Source organism: Osmerus eperlanus, chromosome 5 (genome assembly GCF_963692335.1).
Source record: "Osmerus eperlanus chromosome 5, fOsmEpe2.1, whole genome shotgun sequence".
NCBI lineage: Eukaryota > Metazoa > Chordata > Actinopteri > Osmeriformes > Osmeridae > Osmerus > Osmerus eperlanus.
The window spans coordinates 17535904-17550055 of record NC_085022.1 but is presented as its reverse complement, the minus strand read 5'-3'; the positions used below and the strand labels follow the sequence as shown (position 1 = coordinate 17550055).

Sequence of the window (14152 nt, the reverse complement as noted above, 5' to 3'; positions counted from 1 at the left end):
AATAGCTACTGTGTCATTTTTACCATAGCCAGTTTTCCACATACAGGCACACTCCATGCTTACTTGCATAGTAGTCCATGTGCCATGTTACAACTGCTTCTCTCCTTGTCAAGAAAGCCAGGGACAGCCTTCTTTTGACTGTACATGTTAACTGGCTAGAACATGGATGAGGATGTGGCAAAGTGTGTGTGTGTGTCTCTTAGAAAAAAAAACTGCGAAGGAGAGAGAGAGGAAGAGCGAGAGAGTGCACATGTGAAGGTGTGTGACTGTGCGCATTGAAGACCGCATGTGTGTTAGTTGTTTCTCTCCTGTGCGTGTGTAAGCATGTGCATGCGTGCACACTCTAGAATGTATGAGTGTGTGTGTCTATGTGTGTTTGTGTGTGTCCTAACTGTCAGCAGAACCTTCCCGCCAGCTGGGCTTGACAGGGACTGGATGGGGTCCAGTGGGTCGTAACTCAATGATCCGGTGGATGCACTCCAGAGGAAAAGGGCCGTCTTTGTTATCCCACAGCTCCAAGTCGTGTCTCTGTATATTTTCTTTTTAAGAATTTATAGACCTCAATTAATTAGGTTATCATAGCACAGCCACCAGCCCCCTCCTCCCTCGGCCCCTGATGCACCCACATAACCGTGACCCACCGAGGCATGGATACACCGATGTGTTTGTTCACTGATGTGAGTGTACCACACCCACGTTTTAGGTGAACATGAGCACGCAGTGTGGAAGAAATTGCGATTTCCGGTGTGCTTACATTATTCACTAATCAATATAACTAGTCATTGGATACTAGTTAGTATGTTCTCATGTAAGCTTGCTATTAATAAGAGTAGATTGTGTCTATGTGTCAGGGTTAATAGATGTTCGTGATCAGGAGAAAGTACTTGGTAAACGTCCTTTGTCATGACTACAAGGAGAGCGCCAACTATGATCTCTCTAGTCTGAGTGGTCATGTGTTGGGAGCTGTGAATCTCTTCCTCTGAGACTGTTGTAACGTCATTACTGCCTGATTGTCACTATCTATGTTTACATTCCTCTGCCCTATAAAAGATGGTCCTCCGGCTTTCAGAGCTGAGAGAGACATGATTGAGACCTAAGCCTGGTGTTGTGTGGTCATTTATTGTCAGAGGTCTGGTTTTCTCTCCCAATCTGCAGATTGATAATACTTATTAAAATCCAGAACTCAACTGAACTTAGTCACTCCGTTTATGAAGAGACGGACAAAACACTTTCTTCATCAGCAGGTAGCATGTACACACATACAAGCATACACACAGTGACACAGAAAGGAAACATTTTCCAACATATTTACGATGCCATATCAACACATCAGCGCAGTGTCTTTAGTTCAGTTAATACCCATGCCAGGGCTGTGTGTGTGTGTGTGTCTGTGATGTGTGTGCGCAGTGTGAAATGCATCTGTCTTTTTGAGTGAGATGTGAGTGTCTGTAGCATGTTCTCCAGCCTCTTCAGTCCTGTGCGGCCAGCTGTCTCTCTGATTACCCAGCGTACTCCAGGTGTTTTGGAGCAGCCAGCTGCAGACGGGAGAGCGGCAGAGGGCGTGGACAGTGGAAGGAGTGGAGGAGACGAGAGGAGCGGAGAAAGAGAAGGAATAACTGGTTTAGCAGATATCTGGAACGTGTTCAGACGAGCTAGTGAGAGAGGAGTGCAAGTCGCAGAAAAGGGATTTCAACTGTGAGGAGGGTGAAAAAGTGGTGGTGAATCTCTGGTATTTGTAGTTTTACTGAATGACATTCCTTCCTTTTTGCATTTTCTGATATCTGATACCTTTCTGACTCGTTTTTGAGAGGGAGACAGACAGATAGTAGTGATAGTTACAAAAAAGGACACGGTACAAAATGTGAAGCTAGGTGAGGGGTTCATTTACATGGACATTTGGACTATAACCGCTCATTCCAACTCAAGCTAACATCTCTTTTACACACAATCAGTGAAAGGCACTCTTAGAATTATTCTTGATGCATCGTTTAAAAAATATGCAACTTCTAGGAATGCAGACCTTTGAGTTATTTTTAATGAAATTGGCCCTAATTGTGCCCAGAGAAAAAACAAGTTGGTTCTGAGAGAATCATGTTGTTATTAAGGCCTGAATAAAAGATCATAGTTACTCGGTCAGTGCTGCTTTCTTCATCGTTCTCAATTAGCATCAACTTGTAGAATCAAAGGCCTAGTATATGCATTTAGAAATGGTGTAAAGGTACTTAGGCAACGATGTTCGGGAGTGGCAGTGTATGTTCTTGTGCGTGTGTGTAGCAGTGTATCCTATTGTTAGTTTATTGTATATTTTTGTGGACCTTGTCTCTCCAACCCTATTTATCCATATGACGTTTATTATTCAGCGATGTGCAACTAATTTACTCCCCCCCCCACCATATTATGAAAGCTATCTGGCGGCTTGGCCTTTCCTTTTCCTTCAGTGTGTTTATCTATTAAAGTGGTGCTGCACGGAAATGCACTGAAAGGATGCGTGGGGATCAATAAAAGATGGCCTTGTGACATGGGTTAACTTTCAGAGCCAAGACAAGAAAACTGTTTCAGAAAAGTGGTCAGTTGCTACAATGTTGTTTATCCTAATGATGTGAAAGAGCTGTATTCAGATGACTTCTTCCTCCAGGTTCCTTAGGGTCCCTGTTTGTGGCTCCAATGATAACAGTATTAAGACCACGCTTAACAAACTTTCAAGCTTCAAGGCCTTGTTCAAAAATCATGCTCTTGTCATTCTTGTCTGCATGTTTTTGCCACATGCAGTGTGTTGTCTTTACTACTGTGAAATGCGTGAGAAATGTACCTTTTTTTTTGTACTCACTTATTACACAAGCCTCGTTGTTTTACATATCTCAAAAAATGGGGGTGGGAGTGTCTACGTGACTAAATTAAAACTATATAGTATTTATACTTATTTTTTTTTATAAACTCTTTTCATAACATTTGATCACAGGATAAACATGACAAACAACTGATGTCACTTTCTTCCTATAGCAAACATTTTAATATTGTAACATTTATTTCTGTTGTTTGGTGTTTTTCAGGTGACTTTCATGAATTCAAAATTCACCCACAAGTGAGAAGAGGGTGTTGGAGTTGAAGTCTCTATATTTCTGTAAGTGTCGTGCCCTTCTGCTTGAAAGTCTGCCGTTTCTCTTACTAAAAACATACACAGAAAATAATTATTTTCAGTGTCTGTGTACTTTTAATGTTACTTGGAAACTTGCGTGTGCCATGTTTGTGGGTTTGTTAGCAGCGGTGCTCACACCTTTCTTCCTTCATGCTGCTGTGATCTAGGTTTACAAACTTCACCTGACTCGGTGTGTGTCTGTCAAGCCTTGCCTTCATTGGCGCACACAGAGTGCTTTTGATAAGATGGATGCCGACCTCCATCCTGTATAGTGTGCAGCTCTGAAGACCCTCAATAGGAGCTTTCAGTGTGGCGAATAAAGGCCTCTTTTACAGCCACAAGCAGGCAAGACTCCAAGAACCTTTCAGCATCGGGCTACAGTATGGCTACAGGACTTTCTCTCTGTTAGCAATAAAGATCATATCGGGAGTCCAATGGTGCTGTTGGTAACACTAGCCCAAATTAAGCTGGTGCAGTTGAAGTCATGGATCTAAATGGTTATAACAGGGGGGTATAAGTGTAGGGCTTCAGATGGGAGAAGTTAAGAGAAATAGAGTTTGCATGCCCATACCGTTAAGCCTCTTGTTTCAAGTGTCTGTATCTGATTCTCATTGGACTGTATCATTGGCTCCTTGCTTTCCAATTGGATGGCTGGATAATCTGAGTCATTTATTTTAGGACATTCAGGTCCATTTCAAAAGGCGTTTATCTTAGGTGTGGAATTCCCATTGTGTGCTCACAATAGGTCAAATAAATTGTGAAAATATTTGTATTCAGGCACAGCATGCAAAGCCTTCTGAACACTCCTGAACCCACCAACTCATCCTCATGATAGTTGACCTTCATGTTTGAAGTACAGGACTTGAAACATGACCACTTAACAGTATCAAAGTTAAATTTAATCAATTTCCCACTAAGTTCCTAACTTTATCAGATCTAGCAGGAACCTCAAAATCCTATTATTGTGTCTTTTAAGATACCGTTGGCTTTTAAATCCAATTACATGGCGGTAAAAGGACAAAAGATAACAACTTGTAACATGATTACTGTGTATGAGTACTGTCATGACAGGGACAATTCACGGTTTCTCTCTACTTTGTCTCATTAAAGGGAGTGGGGCTTTGAAAATGGGAGGTGGTTTAATGAGATGGTAAGATGATGTCCTTATTACATCTGGTCAATACACTTCAGTTGGCATTGTACTTACAGAGCAGGGGCAGTTGCCTTTGTACTGTGACTAAACTCCTAATTAGCTCTGATACACCACTTACCACGCAGGGTGACCAAATCAGGACCAGTTTCTGATTCACCGTTTCTTCACACTCAGTCCCAGTCATTTGAGTGATAAAAATAGGTCAGCGGGTGAAACAAAAAGTTAAAATGTTGGTAAAAATATGTACATCGAAATACCATATTGAAGGTATGCGTTGCGTAAATACAAGTCGTCTTGTGTGCTGTTCCATAGAGCCTATTCTGGTTGAATCAACTCCAGGTGGTTCCTCATTTTGTGTAGTCAAAATCCTATTAGCTGGGATCTAACAAAATCAGATAATGTCCCCTTATCCTTACATTTGGCAGCATGCTCCAACTGCAGTTTAAAAGCCTTCAATATTATTAGATGTAAGATTTTTCAAACAGTTTTCTTCATTTGTGGTGAATCATAGCTTATTAAACCAGCCTTTGTTAAGTTTAAAAGGAGGACATGGGGAACTCTTCAGTTGTTCTGGAAATACCTGTTGGTGCTGGCTTCACAGTTGTATAGCATGGCACAGCCCTAATGGCAGTTGTTTCCCACAAGTTTGAGGAGTGACCAGAAGACCAGTGGAGAGCAGCCTTTGAGCGAGTTCACGAGGAGCTAACAAGCAAACAAGCTAAAGAAGCCCCTGAGGTTGACGGTTTGGCTTCTCCCAAACCAAACAATGGACTCTTCTACTCAAATTGCCTTATTTCCTGTCACTTTAGTTTTGGGCAGAAACCTGATGTTCTTACAGTATACTAACCTTCCCTACTGTGAGGAAGGAAGTGTGTGACATGTTTCTACGTAATTTGTGTTAAATTGACATTTGTTAGCACCACAATGGTGTTGGCAGGATTGTGTACATAATGCATTTAGACTTTGCCGTACATCAATCTGAGATGTGTATCTGCAAGAGGGCTTACAAATAAAAGCAAATTGAATTGTACTGCCATGCAAGTCTGTGGTGCGGGGCCTGAACATGAGTTAGATATCTGTGCTTATGTTTTTTATCATGTGTGTTTATGTATGTACAGTATACCCACAGAGTGTATGTGTGTATACCTGTGAGTATGCATCTGTGTGTCCAACCATGAATGTGGAATGGGGGTACACTCATTGTCAACATTACCGTGAAGCCTGAGGTCCATATGGTTCTATTTTGAGGAAACTCATTGGTTTCAGATGGAGGAACCATAGGTTGGGTCCTAGGCCGTGGTTACAAACGTATGCTCGATCAACGAATGGCTCATGGCCAGCTAGAAATTAGACTCACACACACACATTCACACACACAAACCCCCATCGAAACCGCCAGCTCAACTCCTATTTCTCTTCTATTACCCATGAAATGGGGCCTGTTCTAAATATTATCTTCTCTGTTTCATCCCTGTGTTTAGAGCTCTGAAAGGAGAAAAAGAGAGACATGTGGCTTCAGTCACATTTTCCTTCTCCAAGGCCTCCAGACCACAGCAGTGGTGGTGGTAGCTTTCTGGAGATGAGCACTTGTCTCTGTTCTGGTACAACTGTGGCTTAGGAAGATACTCTTAGGATGAGGTCATGCTGGAAATGAAGAAATAGAGAGTGGAGGAGTAGAGGGGGACAAAGTAACAGTATGGATCTATGAGGCACTGAAGTAAAGAGGGGTGCAGGGGATCAAGAATAAGTATGTTACAGCTCAGGATATTTTGGAACAGGAGGCCATTGGGTGCTATAGGTCTTAGCTTTTCCACATCTTGTACCTGACACCTTAACACTAATCTGGTACAACCATCTGAAAGCATATCAATGTCAATATCCATTGAAGCAAATCATTAGCATTAGCATGCCCTTGAAGACATGCTACTGTACATAAAATCCATTCCATGAACTGCATTGGCTCTCAAAGCAGGCTGCAAGAGACACTCTGAAGTCTAGAAATAAAATGTCTTGCTATTTGTCTAGTAATTCACGTGTCTGTGCATTACCTATGTATGTTTGTATGTGTGCGTGTGATTACATAAATTAGTGTGCACAGTATTTGTGTGCCTGTACATATCTGTCCTATCTCTCCGCTTTCCCCGGAGCATATATAAAAACAACTGGTGTCTCCTTCTGCAGACTTCAAAAGCTCCTGGTGACAGGAATGTCCCAGACATGGCCCACACTCAGGTTAATTGCTTCCTGTTTTAATTTAGAAGAGTTGTGGGTCATAGTTCAGGGTCGGGCTCAGCTGTTATGTTCTGTGCCACAGGGGGTAGACACCTGGTCCTCAGATCTACAAAATCTCTCAACAGTAACTTTGACACTGTGTATCTGTCAGTAATGGATTTGGATTGTTTCCTCATTGTCTTATATAACTTGTGACCTCTTCAATGTCAGGAAATATTTATATTGTTAGGGATTGACCTTCTGGATCTAGGACACACTAGGAAGTATGGAAGTATGGGAATAGGGGGGTATGCGGATGCGAAAGAGGAAGGAAACCATTGAAGAACCATTCATGAATGTGACATAACAGTTGGCAACATTTCTAATTTCTAGGCACTGAAAATTGGTAGTCTGAGCATGTGGCATCATTGTTTCCGGATTGCAGCTTTTCTCATTACAGTAAAGACAGTGGTCTGTCAGCCAAAACTGCATGTCTATAATGAATTCTGTAGATTTTGCTTCTCCATTTTTAGTGGATCTGATTGTTTAAGTACATGTGAGCATAATTAAAGTCCTTTTAGTAGATTAGATTTCAGACAGCTTTTAACAAAGCCTGTTCAAACCTAATCCAATAAACTCTATTGTAAATCCAACAAAATGAATAACATTAGGTCCAGATAGCTTTCCATGTATCTTTGTGTAACAATTATTTGTGTTACATTGTAGTACTCTGAAAGAACAATAGACTACATGCCTACAATTAATGAACCATGCTCAATTCTCAAGCCCTAAGTAAAAATTAAGTTATATAAAATGTACTTTTATTTGTTTCATGCCAGTAACAGCCGTCAAACACAGGAAAACAAACTATGAGGGTGCAGTTGTATTGTGTATGTAGGTTGTGTGTGTGTGTGTGTGTGTATGTGTGTGGGTGCGTGGCCAGAGCTCCCTCTCCTCTGACACCTCCAAAAGGAGACCCAGAAAGCGTACCTATCCCCTCTGACCCGTGACTGTATGTGACACACTTAATCCCTGCTTAATCAGCCCCTTTCTTAAACATATGACAACAAATAGCCAAGGAAAGGATCTTTTCACTTGTTTGTATGTGATGCAGTATGTACCCTTCAGTGCCCGTGTCCATGCCTAAAGATGCCTGCGTGTGTAGCTCTTCCTGTGTATTCTTCCTCGTTTTACATGACCCTATTCAAGACAAGTGTTACTCGGAGAACGCTATCTAATCAATGCTTAAACAGGATGAGGATAGATTAGCAACAGGAAGGTTGTCATGGTAAAGGGGACATGGTACTTGCCTCTTTCACAATAGTGTTTACACCTGCTAAATTTAGCCCTAACATGTTGAACTTAACTCTGTAATCTGTGAGTAATCCGGCCACTGTTCCAATAGTTCTTCTTAAGATCATCTGATGTGTCCAGTATGGTCTCAAAGGCTGAGCAACACACTGACACGCGAAGGTGGGAGAAAGAAATAGAGAGAGTGACAGAGAGAGAGAGTGTGTGCCAAGTAATTTACCGTTTAGAACTTCATGTCTTTTTTAAGATGAACTCACTCTTTTTACCCCCCAAGTTTTCATGAACCCCATCAACGTCAACATCCTAGAGAGAAAGGCTCTTGTATGTATACCTCAACTGTTGAACAATTACAGTGCACAGCTTTAGGGAAGAGGAACAGTTCAATTTGATGAATGGAACAGAATTGGAAAGAAAATAGAGCAGCAGATCTCCTTTGACAGTGACTGTAAAACACACACTGGCCAGATTTATGTCATGGACAGGGAAGGCAAAAAGTTCCGGTGTGTGTTTGTAAAAGCTTAAGGGTAAATCCTTGTGGTGCCTTAGTTGTGCCCACACACACATACACATGCACACACAACCTATAGCCAGCCAAGCAGTATAGTAAGATACATTAGATTTTTTGGGGTTGAAAAATATGATTCTTTTCAATACCGTTCCTGCAGAGGGCATGGAAAAATTGTATTCTTATAATCAACATAGTGCTCTAATGATCTATGGTTGATTGTGAATGAATTGTGGTACTATATGTCAAGTGTATGCCCGTCCATGACATCACAAGTGACTGATCTTGTAGTTGGCTAATAATATACGAGCAGGGTCCTTGAAACCAACAGTGTTAATCAATCAATCGCAAATGGCACAACTACTTAATACAGATTTACAGCCCTACATGAGTGGTATGAGTGTTGGTCGATTGGTGTGTGCATGTGTGCACATTCAGCAAACCTATGAAGAAGGCGAAGGAGGATGTGAAGTATTGGTCAAATGAACATGAAAAAATGATGAGGACAGAGGGTGACCTGCTTCAGTTCATCTGGGTTTAGGGAGCAAGAGTTACATTCTTTATTGACTCCAAAGTACCAGAAAAAATGTATAAAAACTGCTTTATCCCCCAAATATGAAAATAATCTTGTTCTGGACATCAAGTTTCTTGAGAAGCCAGATAGAAGACTGTTGATATGATTATCTGTAATGTGATAGAAATCAGAACAGCTGTACAACAGTCCCCAAACAAAGGCAAAGCCTATTTATAACCACAGTTTAAACACAGGTGTTGCTCAACACACAAAGCTGTATTTTCCATGAGTGACGTGGGACATATTTCATATAACAAGCTTACAAGTCATCTCTGATCTTTGCGGTGATTTGAGGTTTTTAGGCCCATGTGAGTAAATGGCTGTACAGTATACTTAGTCAGATTAGTGTCCAGGGTTTTAGAGGGTTGAGCTGAGGTCCTTTGTGCCATTTACAATGTACTGCTGCGTGAGTCTGTATTAATGTGTGTGTTAGAGCATGTCTGTGTGTGCGTTTGTGTACGTATGACTGTGTGTGTTTGGACACACATTTGCCCTCAATGGACAATGGTTAACTTATGTTACTGGGATTGGTCTGTCACCTCATGGTCGGACCTTTCAACAACAAGAGTATGTGTCTGTGTATGTAAACACTTAAGACTGTCTGAATGTGTATGTTTGTGTGGTCATCTATTGCCCGTATTCCATGAATTATGTGTGTGTGTGAATGCTATCAGATGAGTAATTATCTGAGTAAGCGTAATGCTTCAAAGCTTTGACCCACACAAACTCGCAGACACAGACACAGCTGGGGCAGAGGGTGGCAGGCAGGCAGTGCCACGTCCTAGCCTGACTGGGGGATACCTCAGAGGATTAGCCTGAATTCTGACAGGGAGCCATGCGAGTGGGGCAATGACGTGCTTGCAATTTGACAACAACTGCTCGAACCTCGGCCTCGATGGTTCATCTCTCTCTCTGTCCTGCATCGGCGCGTCTCACTTCTCTTCCTATAACCTCTCTCTCTCCACCTCTCCTCCAAGTCCCCTTAGCTTCATCCCTACATTGGTAATGCCATCAACCAATTTGGGTGCCACTCTATACTATCTTTAGTCAGATCCTTTAATCTTTTAATGTAAAGTTTGCGGTTCTTATGATTTCAAGTAGAAATGAGAGACCCCTGGGCTAAGAACCTGGGCTCAATGCTCTCTAAACGGAAGGATTCTGTTTTCACTTCTTCATCTGGACTGTGTAGATCATTTCATTGTGGTGCTTTAAACAGTCCATTGCACAATGTCATCTATCTATTTCTTTTTTTCAGAAATGTTACTGTTTATTTTCCAATATGTGCAATAACGGCTTCCTCGAAATTCCTAGTTGAAATGCAATTGGGAGACCATCTGCACATAATTACACTTTCATGTTGCTGCATGAATAATTGCAAGATATGTTGTTTGTCTTTTAGAAAGCAGTTTTGGTGTAAATAATATAGTTGTTTTATGTAAAAACAAACATGAAATGTTTATAACCAAATACAACTAAATATAAAATAGTTATATTTTTATGGGGGACAAAGCACATTGTCAAAGGACAGAGCCAGCAGGGACCAATGATACAACCTGTCAGTCCTAATCTGGGATAAGCAGGTTTTAGCACCTCAAGAGTACTCCTGGAACCACCTGTTTTGACGTTTCAAGAGATGATCTTAAACTGTTAGTTGTACTTGTGTTGCTTTGATGAAGATGCAGTAGGTACGTGTTTTTTACTTGAGGATAAAGTGACAAAATGTAAACAGATTTAGGATTTCTAATCCGGTTTAGATACAACAGCATAGTTTTGACTGTCTGTAAGATTTTGACAGGTTAAACATTCCTGGAAAGTTTACCTGTACATGGCAAATGTGTCAGAACTTTGCAATTACTCTGCTAATGCAGCACTCTGTGAGTTGGTGATTTCACTGATTCTAAATCTATTAATTTTTGATCATTTATCTTATTGGAGAATGTTCGCCAGCCTGGGATCTGCACATTTCTACATCTAAAGTAGAATTTGGTCAGATATAATTGAAGGCACTGATTGGGAATCTAGTTTCATTACATTAGATGTATTTATACAATATATTCTGATGGCCAGATGAACTCATGAAATGCCCCATTTCTACTTCAGTTAGCTGTGCTCTTCACTTGACTGAGCGAGACATGGGCCCTCTGTGGCTTCCAAGTCACTTCTGCTCAACTTGTACAGAATGATGCGTACAGATAGGAGTCGGAAGGCGACAAATACAAAAACTCTTAGTACTGAACCAACACTGAGGACCAGTAAGTAGGAACAGTTGGTGATTTTTTTGGCCCCTCGTGAGGCATAATGGCATATTAAAAAGCTCACTTGTATGGCTTTGGCCTCAGGCGTAATACAGTTGCTATGAAATATGTGTGAAGGCAGCTGTTGATGTTCCTGTCAAAGGCTTTCACTCTACCCTTACACTTACACTGTCACCTCTGTGTTTAGAAACCTGGACTTTCAAATATACTTTTATTTATTTGAATGTATTACAACACGATATATATGTAGAAATTCATTTATTTTAGAGTGATTTCCCAAGTAAAAAAAGATTTACCTAAAGTATAATTAGAAACTATAAATACAAACATACTTACATATATTTTAGTTATTATCATAGCTGTTAATGAAGTTGTCAAGCTCTCATTTAATACATTATAATACAATACAATACAATACAAATTTAGATGTAAGTACTCTTATCCGCTTTGATTAGCCTTCATATTATTTTTAGACGGTTACTGTATATCCCCTACAAAAGATTTAATCACACTTTTTTCAACAATGTAGAAGGCCACCTTTATAGCTCCATCAGTACTATTATGATAATAGGATTGTTCCATATTTACACCCTCTGTGTAACTTACGTTAAGGTCGCCTAACTGGGCTTAACTTGTGTAATAAGCTTATTTGCACTTCCAACTGGCATTGTATGGAGCTTTGGAAGAGCCATGGGGGTCAGAAGTGACAGGTGATAATATGGAGTGACATGTGATTGGGGGTATGCAACAAGCTCGGGTGTGCTACTTGTCCCTGAGCTTGTGAGACACTACAGTCTACTGTGTGTCCCTGAGAAAGGGAGACAGCGATAGAAAGAGAGAATCACCATCATGTGATTAGTAACTGTGATTGGATTTGTGAGACTGGACTTCACCACCATCATTATTGACTTGGTCCTTGACAATTTGTATGCAATTTTGTTTATGTTCTATTGATGCCATATCAAAATACATTCTGTAGTTAGACACACTTGCAGGTTAGCTGACTATATTACCCTCTTTCAGACTCTCCTACAGTACCAACGACAGAGGTGGAGAAAGACAGACAAACATCTATTGAGCAAGCAAATGTTTACTTTGGTCTTGAATGGTTTGACTTTGGAACTCTGACATTAAGTAGATATATGTTTGAGTGTGTATATGTGTCAGCTCTGGTTGTGTTCCTCTGCCAGTAAAAATAATAGCACAAGGGACTACCAAGTCCATGAACTAACCCTTGTAGTAAGAACTGGTTCATTCATGAGGTCCTTGCTACATTCTGTTCTGTATATTGTTGGGCATAGGCAGTGAAAATCGATTCATTGGACAGTTATGAAAGTGTTCACATTTTTTATATACAGAGTCAAGCACATAATGGTGGTATCGGGTTCCTTCTTTACCAGACCTTTTCTACAGTAGCTACGTAGTCACATAAAAGGCGCAATGGCTGTATTGAATTAATAGAAATGCCGGATTGCAATTAATTCATTTTGTGGCAACCTCACAACTAAGCCATGGTGTTTAACTGCAATGGATGCTGAACATCATTTCCACCATCCTCTCTCCCTCTCTCTCACCTCCCCACCCTCACATAGAAAATGAATTACAGGGATTGGAATGATAGGAAACAAAACAGCTTTTCTTGTCATTAGGTTGCTCTTAAAATGGACCTATTTCTGTGACCAGGCTGCTGGTGAACACTGTCTATTTTGGAAAAAGAGTGTCAGAATGGGTGAATCCCTAGGAGAGAAAGCCAGGCAGTGTGTGCGTCCACATTCCACATGTCTGACTGATGACAGTGCTCTCTGTTCGGAGCGGTCAGCAATGATCTAATGAGAGTCCAGACAGACTGAAGATTGACGAACGTTCAGAGCTGTGCAGTCCCATAGGTGGACCAGTTCAGAGACTGTTTGTGACACTCTAGTGCAAATAACCATCACTTTTACTTCGGAGCATGTCTGGCTAGTATAACCATTTGTTATAGACTGTAATGCCCCTTCTTGTTTTTCACCAAACCAAAAAAAACCCCAAGGTTAGTTTTCCACCTCTTGTTTTTGTCCCCCCTATTTCTCTCTTTCTCACTGGTATTTCCCACTTCCTCTGTACACTTCAGCTGTGATGGTTGGACATTTTACACCCAATTGGTTGAACTAGAGTCCTTTGTGGCAGCCCTCCTTTTGCTCCACAAGTGGCAGAAGGGACCTGGCTTGTGAATAGTGCTTTGTGTACTGTTTTCCTAAGAGGGGGCCCTCGCTCTCCCTCTCTCATCTGTCACAGGTCCCTCTCCTTCCACGCTCCACAATGCCTGATTGTTTTCAGCCAAGTAGCCAGGTTCCAGACCAGAGATGAAGGATGCTTTCCTGCCAAATTCCGAACCCCATTTTCAGCTTTTCTTACGCTCACAAAGGGATTCTAAGTTACTGTCCGAGAGAGGTGGAGCTGAAAAGCGAAACTGTCCTGTCGGCAAACTACCTCCGTCGACAGTAGTTCAGTGAGTGTGTTTGTAAACTGCATCGCCCAAACGCAGTGGAAGATCTCTTCAGTATGCTGGAGCTCTGGAGGTCTAGAGAGGAAAGAGAACTACCTTGACTACAATGCCCTGAGATGACAGTTAGTAGAGTAGCTGTGCCCTCAGTCTGCCTTATTGCCTGGAGGTATAATCAGTTTCAGAGTAAGTACAAATGTAATTCATATGGATTATGTTTTATGATTTATTCTGGATTTGTATCGCATGGTTGGTTAATGTCCCCCAATTTTTTTGTTGACTTCACTGGAATGAGCTTGACTACAGGGAAATGACTGTTGACTAAACTCTAATAGCTTCATTTTTCCATCAATCTCATGAGACTTCTCCAGATTTCTGCCAACTTGATATTTGAGGTAATATACTATATACAAGAAAACATTTTTGTTGCTTCCGCATTGGTTGCAGTTGTGTTCCAACAGTCAGATAGGTTATTAGGTAGTAATTGATGGCTACATTGCAATCTTCTTTGGGTTGCTTCAAATT

At 41.1% G+C, this 14152-nt stretch overlaps 1 protein-coding gene across 6 annotated transcripts in view; it reads left to right on the top strand.

Moving 5' to 3' along the window:
- LOC134021344 (transcription factor SOX-6-like) overlaps positions 1–14152 on the top strand; it is a 69710-nt gene that overhangs the window by 9258 nt on the left and 46300 nt on the right. For all 6 annotated transcript variants that reach the window (XM_062462061.1, XM_062462063.1, XM_062462062.1 and 3 more), the window contains one exon: positions 3051–3121. The gene's annotated coding sequence lies outside the window, so the exon portion shown is untranslated. The remainder of the gene's footprint in view (positions 1–3050; positions 3122–14152) is intronic.